This window comes from Sus scrofa, chromosome 13 (assembly GCF_054392235.1).
Source record: "Sus scrofa isolate SSC_HxYL_T2T_F1_AM1 chromosome 13, Sscrofa_HxYL_maternal_Yorkshire_Landrace_v2.0, whole genome shotgun sequence".
Classification (NCBI taxonomy): Eukaryota; Metazoa; Chordata; class Mammalia; order Artiodactyla; family Suidae; genus Sus; species Sus scrofa.
Genome location: NC_139395.1, coordinates 47116336 through 47135945, shown reverse-complemented (window position 1 = coordinate 47135945; position 19610 = coordinate 47116336). Strand labels below are relative to the sequence as shown.

The 19610-nt window shown below is 40.1% G+C and overlaps 1 protein-coding gene across 6 annotated transcripts in view; it reads left to right on the top strand.

The window, feature by feature from the left end:
* Positions 1–19610, top strand: part of IP6K1 (inositol hexakisphosphate kinase 1) — a 66478-nt gene that overhangs the window by 21638 nt on the left and 25230 nt on the right. The window contains exon 1 of one of the 6 annotated variants that reach the window (XM_084988341.1): positions 18697–19093. The exons of 4 other annotated variants lie outside the window; for them this stretch is intronic. The gene's annotated coding sequence lies outside the window, so the exon portion shown is untranslated. Of the gene's footprint in view, positions 1–18696; positions 19094–19419; positions 19601–19610 lie in introns of those variants that run through there. One more of the 6 variants, XM_084988340.1, reaches the window with a different exon arrangement.

Here is a 19610-nt window from a genome sequence, read left to right as displayed (position 1 = left end):
TGGCTTCCAAAAGGGGGTAAAATAAAAACAAGTCCTGTTCTCTTAAATCCCCTGGAAGCTGCTTGAGCCTGTGGACGTTGAAACAGTGGTCACGAGCTTTGCCTGCTCCTTAATGATCAAAAGCAGCCATCCTTAGTCAGGAAATACAACCCCAGTATTTCGAGGATAAGATCTTTATTGTATCCACCGTAGCTTCTAATATGCTGTACCAGGAATGAAGGTAGCCATCCCACTGTTGCTTACTATGGGGCTGGGGGTTGGGAAGCTGCCACACAAAAGATGCAGATTTACTAGTATCCACCAGTCTCTTTATCTGGTTCTACCTTGGAAGCTTCATGTTTCCAGCTAAACTCCAGAGTTCCAAAAGTTACTTCAGTTTCTGCCAAAGCAATAGTTGTTTGGGTGGAGGGATGGATTCCTGGAGTATCCTTCTCTGACATCTTTTGTGAAGTCAGTCCAATGAATTTTTTAGGTTTTGTTTTCTAATTGTGTGCTGCTGGCATATACAAATATAAAATTGGCTTTTTTTTTTTTTTTTTTTTTTTTTTTTTTGCTTTTTAGGGCTGCACTTGCGGCATATGGGGGTTCCCAGGTTAGGGGTCCAATCGGAGCTGTAGCTGCTGGCCATTGCCACAGCCATAGCAATGCAGGATCCAATCCCTGACTCTAGATCTTCTGCATGCCACAGACACAGCCAAAAAAAAAAAAAAAAAAAAAAGAATATGATGGATTGCATTGATTTATTTAATCAAACTTACATGCCACACTTTGTCATATTATTCCTTTTTGTGTGTGTGCTTTTTAGGGCTGTACATGTGGCATACAGAAGTCCCCAGGCTAAGAGTCTAATCTGAGCTTCAGCTGCCCACCACAGCCACACAGGATCCAAGGCGCGTCTGCGACCTACATCACAGCTCATGGCAACGCCAGATCTTTAACCCACTCATCGAGGCCTGGGACCACATCCTTATGGATACTAGTTGGGTTTGTTACCACTGAGCCACAGTGGGAGCTCCCGTATTGTTCCTTCTATATGTCAGTGAATTTGTTTTGGTAAATTTTGTACTTTTGGCCACACCTGTGGCATATGTAAATTCCTGGTCCAGGGATTGAACTTGAGCTGGAGCTGCAATGCTACCTGTATACCACAGCTGCAGCAACGCCGGATACTTTACCCACTGTGCTGGGCCAGGGATCAAACCAGCACCTCCACAGAGACAAGCTAGATCATTAACTTACTGTGCCACAGTAGGAACTCTTGTTCGGCTAAATTTTTAAGAAGGATATTTGTGTTTATGTTCATGAAGGATATTTATTGGTCCATAATTTTTTTTCTTTTCCTGTGTGTCTTTTATTTGTTCTTTTTTTCTTTCTGTAAGGATCTTTTTAGTTTTGTTTTGTTTTTTAAATTAGGGTTATCTGACTTCATAAAATAAGCTGGAAAGTTTTCTTTCTCTCCCCATTTTCTGAAGGACTTTGTGCAAGATTGGTATTATTTCTTCCCTAAATATTGGGTAGAATTCACTAGTAAAATCATCTGTATCTGGAGTTTTCCATCTAGAAAGAGTTGTGGTAAATTCAGTTTTCTTAATAAATCTAGAGCTATTCAGATTATATATTTATCTTGTGTTAGTTTTGGTAAGTTTTTCAAGAAATTTATCCATTTTGTCTGAGTTGTTGAATTTATTGGTTGCAGTTCATAATACCATATTATTCTTTTAATGCCTATAGGTTCTATAATGGTATATCCCCTTTTTTCATCCCTGATAGTGGTAATTTGTGTGTTCTTTTTTTGTTGATCAGTTTCTCTAGACAGTTTATCAACTTGATTTTTTTTTTTTTTTTTTTTTTTTAGTTTGATTCTGTTCATTACCCTCCCCCTCTCTTGGAGTTCTGTTTATATCTTTATTATTTCCTTCCTTCTGCTTACTTTGGTCTTTTTTTTAGCTTATTAAGGAGAACCATAAGTCATTAATTTTTGTTTCTACTTTTAAAGCTAAAACATTTTTTTTTTTTTGGTCTTTTTTTTTTTTTTTTTTTTTTGCTATTTCTTGGGCCGCTCCCGCGGCATATGGAGGTTCCCAGGCTAGGGGTTGAATCGGAGCTGTAGCCGCCAGCCTATGCCAGAGCCACAGCAACACCAGATCTGAGCCGCATCTGCAACCTACACCACAGCTCATGGCAACGCCGGATCGTTAACCCACTGAGCAAGGCCAGGGACCAAACCTGCAACCTCATGGTTCTTAGTCGGATTCGTTAACCACTGCGCCACGACGGGAACTCCACAAATGAATTTATTTACTCAACTGAAACAGACTCACAGACATAGAGAACAAACTTGTGGTTGCCGGGGCTGGGAAGAGGGGTAAAGGAGAGATGGGCTGGAAGTTTGAGATTAGCAGATGGCTGAAAAACAAGATCCTATTATACAGCACAGGGAGCTGTATTTAGTATCCTGTGATAAACCATAATGGAAAATAATATGAAAAAGAATGTGTGTGTGTGTAACTCAATCTCTTTGCGGTATACCAGAGACTGAGACAACATTGTAAATCAACTATATTTAAGTTAAAACAGAAAACCGACTCCTTTGAGTTGTGGTATCATTGAGATGTAACGAGAAAGACGGGAACTGTTGTATGGTTGTATAATTCCTTACTCTGGAGATCTTTCTTTCTTTTTTTTTTTGTCTTTTTAGGGCCGCACCCTGGGCATATGGAGGTTCCCAGGCTAGGAGTCTAATCGGAGCTGTAGCCGCCAGCCTACAATAGAGTCACAGCAACATGGGATCTGAGCCGCATCTGCGACCTACACCACAGCTCATGGCAGTGCCGGATCCTTAACCCACTGATCGAGACCAGGGATCAAACCTGAAACCACGTGGTTCCTAGTCGGATTCGTTAATCACTGAGCCATGACGGTAACTCCTGGAGATTTTTCTTGCTTTAAGCTAGTAATCATCTTTCATGGAAGGAGGAGGCTCTAAATGAGGCCCCCAAGTAATCTAAAATCCTCAATACTATGACCAGAGCCTTGGCTTCACCTCTCCTAAGTGTAGGAGATTTTATTTCCATCTTTTACCTCTTTAATAGCAGGACGCATGTGACTATCACTAGTACAAGGTCACAGATTTGTACCCGGAATGACCTCCAGTTATAAACTTAGAGTTACAGTTAATTGAGATTTCATTGAGGGATAAGAATTGTTCTTTTGTTTCTATTCTGAAATAGAGCAGATTTTATTCAAAAGATGTTATAGTGAGGGTAAATTCCAAGTAGGGAGGTGTCTCTATCAGTTTGCCAGTCACCGTAAGGTGTGTGTGCATCTCTGCCTCAGTCCTGTCAGCTTGCCCCCATCATGCTCAGCTTCTCTTTTAATTGTGCTTCAGAAGGATGGAACTGAAGAAAAGGAACTAGAGTTACCAGTCATCTCAGGAACCTAGGTAGGTTGCTAGAACAAGTCTAGTACCGTCCCTTTGCATCTTTTAGTTGTGCAGAAGTTTCTCTCTCCAGCTTTGAGTCTGGTGAGGTCAGTAGTATGAGATGATAGGTCTAGGAAGCTCCCCATTCCATATCTTAGCTTCTTAGACAGTTTACAGTTTAAGTGTTCTGTGGTTTTGTTTTCCTTTTAGAACCATTTCTCCTGTCTATATGTATGCTTTCTAGCCGTGACCAAATTTATATTCAGTTTTAACTGTGCTAGGCAGAGACTTAACCTGATTCAGGTGTTTCTTACCTGAACTGAGAGCATAGGTATTCCTGTGGCTTCTTGTTAAAGAATAATTGTGAGCAGGCAGTGTTTCCGTGAGAAGGAGGGGACACCTTTGTTTATCCTTTCTCTTGGTGTTTTGTAATTTTGATTTCCCTATATCACCTTGGACCTGCGGTGTTAAAATTCTCTCCTCAAACCCCCTTTCTTGCACTTTTTTTTGAAAGCATAGTTGAAAACAGACATTTTCAAAAGAATCTTTGCTATGTATATGTATATATATTTAGAGAAGCACAATTTTCTAATCTTTAGAAATACAGTAGAAATAGGAAAAGGATTCACTGGATTTTACCTTCTCTCTTTGTCCTAAATTCTGTTTTGACTGTTTCTTGATGGGGTGGCACATCTTAGCCCTCCTGCCAAGTTTTCTTTCCTCCCTGCTCCCTGATTATGCTCAGCTTGGTGTCCCCAGGAGGATGCTATCTGTGTCCCTTACTCATGCTACCTTGTTGCTCGATAGGACCCAGAAGTGTAAACATTCCTTCCTTTTCTATGACAAACAAAATAGATGCCATTTAAGCCTTTTTTTTTTGTTTTTGTTTTTTTTTTTTTGCTTATTTAAACTTTTCAGGTTTATCTAGGCCTTTGCACACCTTTCTGGTTTCTAGGTAAGGAATATCTCTGTCACTGGCAGATTGCATGGGGAGGCTCAGATTGGCAACCCTGCTTATTAGCTCAAGAACATTCTCTTGGATTTCCTTCCTCCTCAAAGGCGAGGTTTGTGAGCATTTGCTTGAAACAGTTTTGGGGGTGAGGGAAGGAGGATTGTTCTCTCTCATCCTCATAACCTGTATTAGCACCTACAGTCCCATATATAAAAATAAGAATCGACTTGAATTTCAGAAAGCATTAGGTTACCTTGATTATATGTTTGAGAGAACAAATGTGCTTTCGTGTTAGTTTTCAGCTATAGTTTTTTGTTGTTGGTTTTTTGGTTTTTTTTTAAGGGCCGCACCCGAGGCATGTGGATGTTCCCAGGACGGGGGTCTAATGGGAGCTACAGCTGCCAGCCTACACCACAGCTGCAGCCACGCCAGATTGAGCCACTTCTGCTACCTACACAGCGGCTCACAGCAACATAGGATCCTTAACCCCCTGATCGAGGCCAGGGATTGAATCTGCATCCTCATGGATCCTAGTTGGGCTCGTTGACTGCTGAGACACAATGGGAGCTCCAGCTATCGTTTTTTTTGTGGGGTTTTTTTTTTTTTTTTTTGTCTTTTGTCTTTTTAGGGCTGCCCCTGTGGCATATGGAGGTTCCCCGGCCTATACCACAGCTTGCAGCAATGCCATATCCTCAATCCACTGAGCAAGGCCAGGGATCTAACCCACAACCTCATGGATCCAACGTTGCTGTGAGCTGTGGTGTAGGTTGCAGACAGGTCTCGGATCCTGAGTTGCAGTGTCTGTGGCGTAGGCTGGCAGCTATAACCCCAATTGGACCCCTAGCCTGGGAACTGTGGGTTTGGCCCTAGAAAGACCAAAAAAAAAAAAAAAAAAAAAAAAAAAAAAGACCAAGTGGTAGAAATATTGGATTTCTAAACCGATTTTTATAAAAATTTGCAGAAATTTGCAAATATATCTCTGTAGTGTAAAGGTATCAGCAATGCCTTTCTTTACAAAAAGATTGTATATCAAACCCAAGTGGTTAATCTAAGGTTTTAATAATACATTGGCCATGGAATTTGGGATACTACCAAGCTCCTTAGAGTGCATGTCTGCAAATATGCATTTTGTGCGTCTGTGCCTGCCAGGCTGATGAACTTGATGAGCAGGTATTCTCTTTCTCTTGTTGTGAAGATAGTACCTTCCTAGATCTTAAAATAGTTGGGACCTCACTCACTACCATATCTGATTGCAGTTTCTCTTTCTTTGCCAGGGCTTTTTATTCCTTGCCACTTTCTAGGCTTTCTGTGCCGTTGAATTAAAACCAACTAACAAACAAAGCTGCTTATATTTTATCTCGTAAGTTTGGTTCAAGGTCTTTGATATGGTTTATCCTTTATAATTGAGATTATCTGTATGTCTGACTGATTTTTCCACTTTGTTTCTCTTTTTTATCATTAATAAAAATGGCCTAATCTTCCTCCTTGTAGGCTATCTTCTTTTTCCTTTGATATCTTGTTTAGTTGCCTTTTTAATAAAATTCATTTATTTTTTTTATAGCCTCATCTATGGCATATGGAAGTTCCCAGGCCAGGCATTGAATCTGAGCCACAGCTGCTGCGACCTAAACTGTAGCTGTGGCAGTGCCGGGTCTTTTAATCCACTCTACTGAGCCATGGATTGAATCTGTGCCTCTGCAGTGACCCAAAGCCTCTGCAGTCGGGTTCTTAACCCACGGCACCACAGTGGGAACTCTTATTTTTACTGTTCTTATCCAGGTACATTTAAACCTTTTTTTTTCTTTCATATATCAGCTCCTTTTAGAGTCAAAGCACAGAATTTTGTATTCTCTTTATTTCTTTGGTTTGAAATTCTATCCTGTGCTCAATCTCTCTGTAAAGTCAACTGTTTGTTCTAGTTTTCATAACCCTAGGTTAGAAGTTTGTAGACTTTTTTTTTGATTTACAACCCTAATAGAAAGAAAGACCTTGTCCTGTCATAAACGTCTTTTCATATGTTATATACTTATCCTTCTATACAGTGTTACATACATCATGTATATATATCCACTTGTTCAGCTGTTTTTATTGTGTGGCTACTACATGCGAGACACTGCTCTGGGCATTTTGGGTAATACATAGTGAAAAAACAGCCTTTCCTTCATGGAGCTGACATTATAATAAAAATAATAAATCCTAGACATTATCAATCAATCAGCGAATATATATAACATGTCAGAAAGGGATAATTGCTGTTAAAAAAAAAAATAGAACAGATTAAGGGGGATGGAGCATCCAGATGGGTTTGCAGTTTAAATTTAGGGGGATTAGGGTAGACCTCATTGAGAGAGACATTTGAGCAAAGACTTTTGAAGGAGGTGAGGGAGTTAGCTACTTGGGTATATGGGGGAAGAATGGTCCAGACCGAGGGAATGGCTGGTGCAAAGACCCTAAAGTAGATATATTGCCGGAGGCCAGCTCTGGCAGCCAGGGAGTGTACACTTTTTCCCAATTGGAGATGGATGGCGTCGGCTTTTGCATCAGAGACAGCCTCTTTGTCCCTTCTTTCAGGGCGCTGGACTGCTCAAATTTTATTGGCATAAGTGGTTGATTATATAGACAGTTTTTCACTAGAGATTACATCACAGTGTTAAAAGTACATTGGTTAACTATTACATGGTATAGCAGCTATACATCATGTTTTAAGATCTTTGTTTTAACTAAACTTAGTACAATTTAAGGGCAATTAGGTACAGTACATCATGTGGAAAGGAAGAGACAGTACAAATCATCCCATGGCCAGCCAGTCTTTACAATTTGAAGAGTTTACAGACACAAGAATTTGGCATTCACAAACCTTGTTTGTAGACTGGTGCTTATCTTCAAAGCATTGTGGCAGGGAGACAGTGTAAGTAAATATAAACCAACTTAATTAAACTAGCTATCACTTAAAAGCTTTTAAAATCAAAGACAAAACTCACAGCTAGGTTTCTTGGATAACATATGTCTAACTTTTATGAACCTCATTAAAATCCTAACTCTAAAGTTTACTATATAACTAGTTAATAGATAAACACTATGTTTTAACTAAGTTGGATTTAAATAGGGGAAAGTCCTTCAGGATGAAATTCTTATTATATTATTGTTGTAACTTTGTTAAATCACAAATCACCACAGGAAAATAAGAATGGAAAATAAGAATAATAAGTAAATAATCAGGAAAGACTGAGGAAAACTGAATAACAAATAAAACAGCAGGAAAGACTAGGTCACCTGAGAAACAATCCATGTTTTCCAGTGCAAACATGGACATTGTTTTCCCAGGAAAGCCCAAATTTCTTCCCCATCAACATCAAAATGAGAGCTGTGTAACCTGAGGCCTGCCCTCGGCTTGTACGGCTTGTACTGTGTAGGTAGCCTTTCATCCTGACCAGAAGCCCACCTTCAGGTGAGCTCCCTTCCTTGGTTAGGAACGTGCCTTCAGGTTTTTTTTGCCATCAGGCGAGGTCTTTGTTTTGAGTCCCTCCATTTTCTCTGCTCCCCTAATATATGTCTGTGTATCTAGCCAGTATGACTTAGAATGAGGTAATAAGCAATGGGGAAAGAGGTAGGAACTCAGATCAGAGATAAAATAGGAATGGAAAGGAAAGCAGATATCGTGGGATCCTGTAGGACTTGGCAGGCAGTTGGGTGAGATGGGAGCCATTGCAGGATTTTGAACAAAGAAGTCACATGCTCTCTCAGTAAACAGTCACTGACTGCTGTGTTGCGAACAGACCGGAACAGACCGCGGAAGGCCACAATAGAAGCTGGAATGTCAGTTAGGAGGTGAGAGATGTTTGTGATCACACCAGGTGGTACTGTTCGAAGTGGTGAGAAGTAGTTGGATCTGGATATGTTCTGAAGATAGACTCAGTAGGATTGCATGATATCCGACTGATACCGTAGGGTTTGATAGAAGGGGAGGAATCAGGAATGCCTTTCGGGATTTTTGCTGAGAATAGCTGTAAAATGGAGCTGGGAATGGGTAAGACTGCAGGTAGAGGTTTCCCTGGGGTGGGGGGAATGAGTTCTGTCTTGACAATGTTAAATTTAGACTTACCAGGTCAAATAGGCAGTTGGATATTGAATTTGGTGTTATAGAGGATTGAATTAGAAGTCTGTTAAAAGAAAGTGTAGCTAGACAAAAGAGGACCAAGGACTGAGCCCCAAGGCCTCCTATAATAAGAGTTTGGGAAGAAGAGAAAGAATCAGCTAAGCAGACTGAGTAATAGGAAGATAAGGAGAATGTGGTGCTTCAAGTCCAAGTGAAGAAAAACAGATCAAGGAGTTCCAATATTTTCTTCCCAGTTACAGGGGACTCTGGTGGTATTCATACCCTACTTTGGAACTGTTGTTAATATGTTGTTCTGTCATTTACTGTGTATTGACATCAGACTTTTAGCATTATGAAGGCTTTTTGCTTTTTTTTTTTTTTTTAAGGGCCACACTTGCAGCATATGGAAGTTCCCAGGCTAAGGGTCAAATCCAAGCTACAGCTGCTGGCCACAGCCACAGCAACTTGGGATCCAAGCCTTGTTTGTGACCTACACCACAGCTCACGGCAATGCCAGATCCTTAACCCACTGAGCGAGGCCAGGGATCCTAGTCAGTTTCGGTGATTGCTGAACCACAAAGCAAACTCCCTGCTTTTTTTTTTTTTTGGATGAAATATAACTTCAGAGAATAATATACTAATGTACTGGGCACATGGATTTTAAAATATTAACACTTTACCGTATTCATTTCAGACTTTTTAAAATAAATTAAAAATTATAATAAGACCTGAAATTCCCTTTTCTTCCCAGATCATATTCCCTTATTTCCTTTCCTCCTGTAAAGTTGATGTACGTCTTTCCATTCCATATCATTGTTCTTATTGATACATACATATGTCTATAAATTGATGTCTAATATTTTATAAAAAATTTACAAAAATGGGCATCATTCTAGAGATATTTCCATACTCACTTTTTCTGGTTTATTTTGAAATGTATTCATGTTGACATGTGTAGATTATTAATTCAGCACTTTGCAATTTATGAACATACCCATTCATTTATCCCTTCCCCCACTGATGAACATTTTGGTCGTTTCCTATTTTTCTGTTATAACAGTGCTGTAGTGAACATCCATGAACCTGCCATCATGGGTACATGCTGGGTTGTGGAGGGTACACATCTTTGGTCGTGTGTTACCATCTGCAGAATAGGAAAAGAACCATTTCTCCCTGGTTAGCCACTGCTTGATATGTTCACATTTTATATTTTTTGCCAACCTTGCAGACTTGAAATGGTTTCCTGTTTTAGTTTGGCTTTCCCTGGTATTTGTGAAGGGGTGCTTCTTATCATATATTTATTAGCCCTTTGAGCCTTGTCTCTTTTTCCATTTTCTTTTTCTTTCTTTCTTTCTTCTTCTTCTTTTTTTTTTTTTAATGTCTTTTTGCCTTTTCTAGGACCGCTCCCGTGGCATGTGGAGGTTCCCAGGCTAGGGGTCTAATCGGAGCTATAGACGCCAGCCTACACCAGAGCCATAGCAACGCGGGATCCGAGCCGAATCTGTGACCTACACCACGGCTCACGTCAATGCTGGATCCTTAACCCACTGAGCAAGGCCAGGGATCGAACCCGCAACCTCATGGTTCCTAGTCCCCGGATTTGTTAACCACTGCGCCACAACGGCAACTCCATCTTTTTCCGTTTTCTGTTTTTTCTCCCGCTTTTATTTATATAAGTTCTTCAAATGTTGCGTACTAATTTTCTTGCTAATTATAAATATTGCAAATACCATTGCTTTATGTGGCTTTTATTTTCACTTACAGTTCTTTTACACAAAAAAATAATTTTAATGTGGCTAATGGAATAGGGGGATTGCAAGTGGGCAAGAGGGATCTTTTGGGGTGATAGAAATATTTTAAAATTGGATTGTGGGGAGTTCCCGTCGTGGCGCAGTGGTTAACGAATCCGACTAGGAACCATGAGGTTGCGGGTTCGGTCCCTGCCCTTGCTCAGTGGGTTAACGATCCGGCGTTGCCGTGAGCTGTGGTGTAGGTTGCAGACGCGGCTCGGATCCCGTGTTGCTGTGGCTCTGGCGTAGGCCGGTGGCTACAGCTCCGATTCGACCCCTAGCCTGGGAACCTCCATATGCCGCGGGAGCGGCCCAAGAAATAGCAACAACAACAACAACAAAAAAAAAAAAAAAAAAAAAAAGAAAGAAAAAAAAAAAAAGAAAAAAAAAATTGGATTGTGTAAATTTGCTAAAAATTATTGCATTGTATGCTTAAGTGAATTTTGTGGTATATAAATTACACTTCAATAAAAGCTCCTAAAATTAAAAAAAATTTTAATGTGGTCTTATTCATCAATGTTTCCTTTTTTGGGATCTCTTATCAAAGGCATTTGAATTTTTTCCTGATTACCTTAAAGTTTTGTTTTGCACATTTATATATTGGGAATTTATTTTGGAGGATTGTTGGAGGTAGGGATAGAATTTATGTAGATTGTTATTCTAACTTGTTTATGACATAGATCATCTTTTTCAGTTGATTAAATGGGTATTTAAATACTAATTCAGTCACACACCCACTCCCATGTCTCTTCCTAAGGTCTCTGTTCTGTTGATCTTTTTGCCTCTTTTTACAAAGTATACTCTATCTTAATTGCTATAATTTCATAAAGAGCTTTGCTGTAGGAGAGGGCATATCATCTTTCATTTCTCTTTGACATTTCTGTGTAGCTACACTACTTGGCCTTAATTCTTCTGTGTGAATAAGGTCAGCTTGTCAAGTTCATCAGAGACTCTCTTGGGATTTTTATTGAAATTGTATTGCATTTGCATATTGAGCCCTCCCTCACATGAATATGGTGTATTTATGTTTTCTTTTAGGAACTTCAGTCAAGTTTTATTATTGGTTTGTCATAATTTTTAAAGATTTATAGGTACTTAAATTTTAGGTATTTTAAAGATTTATAGGTACTTATATAGTTTTGGTTGCTGTTGTAAATGGGATATATTTAAATAGTTCTCATTTTCTAAAATTTTTTGCTGATATAGGGAATGCTATTGATTTTTTCTTCTTGTTCTAACTTACAGTAAAGTTCACAGATCTGCACGCACAGCTCAGTGGATATGTATAGTACTCTTCTGTGTCACCTCAATCTTTGCGTTCCTTCTCAGTATTGAGAGAAACCGCTTTTGTGGTTTGCATTATCATCCTGAATTTCATACCACATATGGTATGAATCATACCACGTGGCCTCTTTAGTCTAGATTCTTTTTTGTTGTATCATCACTCCTGTGAGATTGATCTATGTTGTGTTTGATAGTAGTTGTTTTTCATTTCTCTGTAGTTTTCTATTGTATGAATATACCACAATTCACCCACTTTAATTTTTTAACAGAATAAAATCTCATTTTACAAACCATACATTCGATAGTCATTTTAACCTCACCAACAGCTTTTGCTTTGAAAAAGGAAAACAAATTTAATATTTAAATTTCAGCAATATCAGAAACTTCATTTTACTTGAATAGAGACGTAATTCAGGAGTTGCCATTGTGGCTCAGTGGTTAATGAACCCAAGGAGGATCCATGAGGATTCAGGTTCAACTCTGGCTTCACTTAGTGGTTTAAGGGTCTGGTGTTACTATGAGCTGTGGTGAAGATTGCAGACATGGCTCAGATCCTGCGTTGCTGTGGCTGTGGTGTAGGCTGGCAGCTGTAGCTCCGATTCCACCCCTAGTCTGGGAACCTCCATATGCCACGGTTTCAGCCCTAAAAATACAAAAGACCAAAAAAAAAAAAAAAAAATCCAAAAATACCAATTCATTTTAGAGTTCAATTATATATGTTCAAAGAGTTCAACCTAATGATTTTAACTAATGTCTTTGCAGTGCAATTTTATTTACTTTTGTTGTTATTCACCAGTGAAAAAAATTTCAACTTCAGAATCTCAGCAAGTTCTTTTTAAAAATAGCCTACTTCTTCTTTTATGCAGTTTTTTAAAGCAAATGAAGGACAAATAGAGATGTAGTTGGTGGTGTACAGACTCATAGGCAGAGTCATGGAACTTCATGACCTTTGGCAGATCAGTTCATTCATAAGATGACAAAACTGTAACCATTTATTTTTTGGTTGAGCATGCAGCATGCAAAAGTTCCTGGACCAGGGATCGAACCCACACCACAGCAGCAACCTCAGCCACGGCAGTAGCAACACCAGATTCTTAACCTGCTAGGCCACCAGGGAACTCCAGTTTGAACCATCTTAATATAAATTTCCATTGATCTAAAATAAGCTGAATCAGGACTTCCCGTTGTGGCACAAAGGAAACAATCCGACTAGGAAGCATGAGGTTTTGGGTTCAATCGCTGGCCTTGCTCAGTGGGTTAAGGATCTGGCATTGCTATAAGCTGTGGTATAGGTTGCAGACATGGCTCGGATCTGCTGTGGCTGTGGTGTGGGCTGGCAGCTGTAGCTCCTATTCAGTCCCTAGCCTAGGAACCTCCGTATGCCGAGGGTGCAGCCCTAAAAAGCAAAATAAATAAGTAAAAATGGGCGAGTCGGACTACACTGTTTCGTCTCTGAATGTCAATCACCAGGACATATGGAGGGAATTGGGGCTACTTTAGATCCTCTTTACTGCAGTTACCCACATTTGTGAAGAATGTCTGTTGCTGCTTCTCTGCTCTGCTCATGAGACAGATGGCAGTGCTAAAGAAAGTATAGCTGTCACCGAAAACCCTACAAGCCATGCCACTGGTCCTTTGATTAGGTCACAGGTTTTTTTTTTTTTTTTTTTTTTTTTAAAGATAAGACCAAAAAAAAAAAAAAGGAATAAAACTGCATCCTCTATTTAGGGCATAGGAGTTATCTACTGGGTCATGTAATTTTAATCACATGATTTTGCCAAAACCCAAAACTTGATGTTTTCCAAAGTAACTGTTTTAGCAAACCAAAGCCTAGCTTGGTGCTATAGTTTCCCACCTGCCCTAGGACCTGATTCAGACCCTAATGCAAACAACCCAGTAAAAACATGGTAGTCAAAACACAGTGGTTTTGTCTACTTGAATGCATAATAAAGATAATATTCTTGATTCATTTTCATTCAAGATTATGTTCATTGGAGAGGAGCTTTACTACTAAATGCTGAAAAGCATTGTTTCAGCAGTGGAAATTTTCTTTAAACATTTGGAAGTAAAATAATTTTCAATCCAGAGTTCCTGTCGTGGTTCAGTGCTAATCAACCTGGCTAGTAACCATGAGGATGTGGGTTGGATCTCTCGCCTCACTCAGTGGGTTAAGCATCTGGCATTGCTGTGGCTGTGTTGTAGGCCAGCAGCTACAGCTCTGATTTGACCTTTAGCCTGGGAACTTCCATATGCCTTGGGTGCAGCCCTAAAAGCGACAAAAAAATTTTTTTTTTCAATCCAATACACACGATGCTACACACTGTTCCATAGAAAAGGACAAGCTCCTTTTCATAAAAACAAGATTTCCTCAACAAATAACCAATCAAGTCATGACAGAAATGGTGAAGTCTCATCAAGAAAAGAGCAAACAGATAATCTGGAAGTAGAGCTTAAAACACTGATCATGATTTCTCCTATAGACTGAATGTTTGTGTTCCCCCTAACATAAACCTAATGTTTGTGTTAGGGGGAACACAAACCTATGTTGAAACCTAATTTCCAAAGTGATGGTATTTGGAGGTGTGGCCTTTGAGAGGTGATTATGTGAAGGTGGAGCCCTCGTGAATGGGTTTTATGCCCTTATAAAAGAGGCCTTAGAGAGCCCCTTCATCCCTTCCATCATGTGAGGACAAGTGACTCATCAAACATCAAATTTGCCATTACCTTGATGTTTAACTTCGTAGTCTCTGGAACAGATTTCTCTGGAACACCCAATCTATGATAGTGTTCTATTAGAGCTGTCCAAGACAGTTTCCTAAGGATCCTTTTCAAAACCCTTAGAACGGTCTTCCTTATAGTTTCTTTGCTTTAATGCTCCTTAATGCCCTCCAGAGTAGGCAGGGACAAAAAGTTGTGGCGAGGAAATTTTCCTTTCAACTCTGAATCTGGGCAAATGCTACTTCAGAGTTGCATGTCGAAGAATTAGGCTGTAGAAATTAAATACTAATGGAAGCTGCACTTACTGTCACTCCCCCCCCTCCTTGGCATTATGGAAGTTCCCAGGTGAGAGATCATATCTGAGCTGCAGCTGTGACCCTGTGCCACAGCTGCAAGCAGTGCTGGATCCTTAACCCAACTCCCAGTTGCTTTTCACTTGTGCATGTTTGTCAGTCTTAGCAAAGGGCCATCAGGATGACTGGGGAGAGTAAGAGCCCATTTGTTCCTGGAGATGCTTTTAATAAATGTCATCTTTCAGCTAGTTTTAAAAACTGGGGTGGCAGCTCACAAGTTCCTCCATATATGTGATTCCTAGGTCTGTTTTAGACACATCTGAGTAGTGGAATTAAAGCGGCCGTTTTGTAATGCTCAAGCACCATGCTTCATTCCTTTGCTTGACACCTAGCATAGGGGCCTGTATCTATAGGGATTCCACCTTTCCAAAGAAAAATATAAAATTGTCTTATTTTTATTTTTTTTTCTTTTGCTTTTTAGGGCTGAACCTGTGGCATATGGGGGTTCCCAGCCAGGGGGGGTCTAATCGAAGCTACAGCTACCGGCCTGCACCACAGCCACAGCAACACCAGATCTGAGCTGTGTCTGCGACCTACACCATATCTCAGAGCATTGCTGGATCCTTAACCCACTGAGCAAGGCCAGGGCTCAAACCTGCAGCCTCATGGTTCCTAGTCAGATTTGTTTCCACTTCACCACAAGGCAAACTCCACCAGAGAAAATTCTTAATGAATGTTACCTGGAAAACAGACTAGACAGATAATTTGGGAATACATTTACATGGGACAAAACCACACAGAAGAGTGAAGCTTGGGCATGATTTTGGTTGTGACACAGCTGTCAGATGTTACATAGGGAAAAGAGTGCCATTTATAGTTTTCCTTAGGGGAGGCCTTTGGAATTTTGTTAAAAAAACAAAAACCAACATATTCCCATGTTTTTTTTATTATTTGTTTTTAGTTTAACCCATGGCAGTGAAACCAGAGTCCCTCATCATTTCAGTTATCTGCTATTATCTTTGTTACTTTCTAGCTTTTAAAGAATTAATTCACAAGGTTTTTTTTGACTATTTATACTTATTTTTTTATTTTTTGTTTTTATTTTTTTAATTTTTTCAGTATTTTTTATTTATTTTTTAAATTTATTTTTTAATTATTATTCAATGAATTTATCACATCTGTAGTTGCATAATGATTCCACAAGTTTTTCTTCAGGGTAGTAGTTTCTTAAGCCTAGAAAAGACTGCAGAAACTGTTGACATCTTAAATGGTGTAAACTGTTTGAAATAAAGTTAGTGTATTCTGCAGAGGACAGTCTGCAGAATCTTTGAGAATTAGTTATACTCTGGAAAGTAAGATTTATTGACTCCATTGAATTTAAAAACATTGGTTAAAAAATTTTTTTTTGATCAGTAAGGTCCTGATGCGGCGAGAATAGAAGTTTCTTTTATGGTCTGCCTCTTTGTTGAAGCATAGTGGAATCAGTTTTAAACTAATTACTTGAATATTTGGACAGGTTTATTCCTACTTAGTGAATTTTCTGTTTTGTCAGATTCTTTTTTATTATCTTGGTGCCAGCCCTATGGACCAGATATAATTCAGATTCTCTGCTTTCAGGGACACTTTAAAAATCATAGAGCTACATTTTTCGTTTTGGGGCTTATGGACAATGTCCCCTTTGTCATTAGTGAAAGGACTTGTTCTTCAGTTGTTGGAAATTTTCTTGTTATCAGAAAACACTTTGTGACCTCTTTATTTGCAAAGTGTATTAACTGGAGATCTGGGGATTTTGATGCAACTATTTCTGTCCTTCAATGACGGTTTTGGCTGCAAGTGACAGCCAAAGCTAATGCATAAAGATAAATTTATTTTTGTTACGTAACAGGATATCCAGTACCTGAGTGAACAGCGTCATGGACCCTGCTTTTTTCTCTTTCTGTTGTGCATGCTCAGCTTTTAGGCCTTGCCTTAAGCAAGTATCTTTTAGAGTCACAAGGTAGCCATATCCAGACATCCCTGGATATCCCATCCAGACAGACTAATATCCTGAGGAAGAGGAGTTACGCCTCTCTTCATGTTCTTTTAGAGCCAGGTAACTTTTCCCAGAGAATCCCTGGCCAACTTCCCCTCATCTCACTGGAAAAAAGAGAATCACATACTTTTTTTCCTAAATTAGTTCAGCAAAGCTGGAGTATTGTTAAAGATTCTCCCGGAGCTGGAATGGGGTTTCATATTCCCTTGAGTTTTGGCTACCTGAACAAGATTCCTGTTGTATTAGCAGAGAAATAGTGGGGAATGACCCAGTCATCCACAGCCATCTTAGTGCCTGGTTTATACACTGGGCTTTGATGGATACCAGACTTCAGGAACAACCTCTGGTTGTTCATCAAAAAGAGTTGGAGCAGGAGTTCCCACTATGGCACAGTTGGTTAAGAATCTGACTGTAGTGGCTCAGGTTGCTGCAGAGGCTTGGATTTAATCCCTGGCCCAGTGCAATGGGTTAGAGGATCTGGTGTTAACACAGCTGTGGTGTAGCTTGCAGCTGCAGCTTGGATTCAGTCCTGGCCCAGGAACTTCCATATGCTGTAGATGTGGTCATTTAAAAAAAAAAAGAAGTTTTGCTGGGGGATTCCTGTTGTGGCTCAGCAGAAACGAATCCGACTAGGAACCATGAGGTTGAGGGTTTGATCCCTGGCCTCGCTCAGTGGGTTAAGGATCCAGCATTGCCGTGAGCCGTGGTGTAGGTCGCAGACTCGGCTTGGATCTGGCATTGCTGTGGCGCTGATGTAGCCTGGCAGCCATAGCTCTGATTGGACCCCTGGCCTGGGAACCTCCATATGCCGCAGGTGCAGCCCTAAGACAAAAGACAAAAAAAAAAAATAATAATAATAATAATTCCAGAACTTTCAAGGCTGTGCAGTAGGTGAGGCAAGCTCAAGTCTTTCACCAGCATCAGCATTTCCCACAGGGTTGGCAGTGGCAAGTCTTCATGAGGAAACTTTTTTCTTTTTGGCCACGCTCAGGCATGTAAAAGTACCTGGGCCAGGGATCGAACCCAGGCTTCAGCTGTGGCAACTCTGGATTCTTAACCCACTGTGCCACAGTGGGAACTCCTAACAAACATTTTCTTGAGCAGTACTGTGTGCCAGGAATTGCCTTGGACCCTAGAAGGAGATAAGAGAGAATGGTTGGTGGTGGTGACAGATGAGAAAATAGATAAAAGCACATTGCTACATTGCTGCTTTAGATTTGGTACAGGTGCCGTAGGACCTGTAGGGGTGTACATTGAACTTTTGTTAGAAGAGAATGGAGTCAGGGAAAACTTCCTGTGGCAGGAAGTTGTCTTACCCTGAAAGACCAGAAAAATGAATAGCTAAGCAAAACTGTGTATGCATTAAAGTGGTGCTGATCTGTTCGGGTAAGTGGGACTGGGGTAGAGAATAATTTGTTTTTGTTGATAGTAGTGAAATAGAGCATGGTTTCCTAGGCGGCTTTCTTTGTGGGTTTTTTCTTTTTTTTTTTTTTTTTTAATTGGTAAAGAAATGCATGTATTGACATGGGAATATATTGCTAATTGGATTACAACATTTCCTGTAAGTAGTTAGTTTCCATTTCTACAAAATCTCTTCTGTGTGGGTATGCCTGCATGTACATGTACCACATGGAAACAATTGGAAAATTACACAACAAAATATTAACAGTGATATATTTGTATTTTTTTTTAAGTTCCACACCAGCTGCATATGGAAGTTCTCAGGCTAGGAGTCAAATCGGAGCTGCAGCTGCTGGCCTATGCCACAGCCACAGCATCTTGAGGACCGGGGAGCATCTGCAACCTATGCCACAGCTTGCAGCAATGCCGGATCCTTAATCCACTGAGCAAAGGCCAGGGATTGAGCCCAAATCCTTACACACATTATGTTGGGTTCTTAACCCACTGAGCCACAGTGGGAACTCCCATGTATATTTCCTTTATGTTTTCCTGCTTTTGCGTTTTCTTATAATGCTTCTATATTTCTTGTATAATTTCTGAAAATATTAAAATGAACCATATGAAATTGCTATTTTGATAGATCAAGAATAGTTATCTTCGTTTTCATATAATTGGATGAAATAAACTTAGCTTAGGCAGAGTTGATTTTCTTTTTTCTCTTTTTTCTTTTTTTTTTTTGGCTTTTTGCCTTTTCTAGGGCCGTTCCCACGGCATATGGAGGTTCCCAGGCTAAGGGTCTAATCGGAGCTGCAGCCACCGGCCTACACTAGAGCCACAGCAACGTGGGATCCGAGCCTTGACTGTGACCTATACCACAGCTTACGGCAACGCTGGATCCTCAACCCACTGAGCAAGGCCAGGGATCGAACCCGCAACCTCATGGTTCCTATTCGGATTCGTTAACCTCTGCGCCATGACGGGAACTCCTTCTTTTTTCTTTTTTGTCTTTTTGGGGCCACACCCCCAGCATATGGAGGTTCCTAGGCTAAAGGTCAAATTGCAGCTGTAGCTACTGGACTACGCCACAGCCATGCCAGATCTGAATGGTGTCTGTGACCTACACCACAGCTCAGAGCAGTGCTGGATCCTTAACCCACTGAACAAGGCCAGGGATCGAACCTGCGTCCTTCCTCATGGATAATAGTCAGATTTGTTTCTATTGAGCCACGACAGGAACTCTGAGACAGGGTTGATGTTTAGAAGACCTCAGAGAGAATATAAAGACTTAAGAGGCTTCAGTGGGATTAAGAAATACAGACTACTATCTATAAAATAGAAGAGCAACAAAAATATATTACATAGCATGGGAATTACAGACATTATGCTATATAAAAATTTATTTTTATTTTTATTTTTTATTTTTGCTTTTTAGGGCTGCATGGAAGTTCCCAGGGTAGGGGTCAAGTTGGAGCTGCAGCTGCCAGCCTACAGCCACAGCAATGCAGGATGCAAGCCGCATCTGTAACCTACACCGAAGCTCATGGCAACACCAGATCCTTAACCCAATGAACAAGGCCAAAGATCAAACCTGCATCCTCATGGATACTAGTCAGGTTTGTTACT